The sequence below is a fragment of the Strix uralensis genome, chromosome 8 (assembly GCF_047716275.1).
Source record: "Strix uralensis isolate ZFMK-TIS-50842 chromosome 8, bStrUra1, whole genome shotgun sequence".
Lineage (NCBI taxonomy): Eukaryota > Metazoa > Chordata > Aves > Strigiformes > Strigidae > Strix > Strix uralensis.
Window position 1 is genome coordinate 20127199 of NC_133979.1, and position 1533 is coordinate 20128731.

Genomic DNA, 1533 nt, shown 5'->3' on the forward strand with positions numbered 1-1533 from the left:
TCTAGTGTCCCTTGATTTGTTCAGCTTTATCTGTGAAAATACAAACATAATCATATTATAGTTCCTTTGAAATAAGATGATGAAATGTTGCACACACTGTATTTCTGCCAGAGTTTGAGACTGAAATTGCTTATATTATGAAATAGTGCAATTGCTGGAATCAACTTTCATATATCTCATAGTAGCATTAAGCATTATCATCCTGTCTCTTTGTGCATAAGACATGCAACACTGGCAGCACTATGTTCTGGTTTTATAATTTATATGTATACTTAATTTTATATTATGCAAGAATTATGATTGTTTATATGCTTAATTATAGACATAAATGGAACTTGAAATGTAAATATGCTAATAGCATTTTGCAGTTATTGTTCTGTGCTATTTTCATATATTGGCTTTTATATCAATATTAGTTTGTATTTCCAGCCTGAAAGTATTAACCTGCAGTAAAAAGAACTCTTCAGAGTGACAGAAAAATTTGCCTAAAAGACACATTAATTTAAGGAATTCTTTGGACTCTAAAAGTGAATACCTTAATATTTTCAGTTAATTATGCATTCAGGTGCTTTAATTTTATGCTAATAAGGTAACAACCGTTATGCTTTTGATTTTCTTTGTGTTTCTTAATGTAATACAAGTAACCTGTTTGCATCCTGCATTAGAACATAGCTGATCATGGAATTGGGGTCAATATTCTATTAGTATTTCCCATTATAAATACGATTCATTATATGTATGCATTGTCACCTATTATAACTTGAATGCAAAGAGTCATTTTAGGGTGAAACTTGTTACAAAAGATCTCTCCATGAGAACAATAACTCCACTTTGTGCTTCTTTTCCTATTGTCACCTTTTATACTCCTGCAAATAAGAAATGAAGACTGATTTCTATGGGAAATTGTCAAATGATCCCAGTTTTCTTGAGCTGAACTTAACAGGCCAACTCACTGTGTTACACTAGAACTCGATACCTGCTGGTTGGAGGTGGGGTACTCTCTAGGCCTTTATGGGACCACTTTTGGCAACATCTAACTGCTCCACTGAAGCAATTAGCTGGATATTTCTTAAACTTTATGTAGAGAATTGAGAGAGCTAATTTCACCTATGCAGAAAACAAATGGTTGACTGCTGCTTGATCTGAGCTTTACATCAGGAGAGCAGCCTGGTACTCCTTTTATGTTAGTGCCACAGGGGCTAATAACCTGAAGTTTACGCTTGTGCTAGTCAGAGAGAACGCTGCAGAGCAAAATCAGTGCCACGATTTTAAGACTGAAGGTGCTAAAATCAATGTACCTTTACTGTTCTTGGGATGCACTTAGGAAAAAATCAGTGCAAAATGATTTTGTTGGTCTCTGATCGATCACTAATCTGTAGTATTATACAGAGGCAGGGTATATTTTTATGGGAGTTGATGCTATGAGTACCTGTCAGTCAAGATAATATAAAAAGCAGTTCTTTTTAAAAGTAAAATAACTGAGTTACTTGTGAGAACACTGTCCACGTGAGATGTTGAACAGAAGCTGAGCTG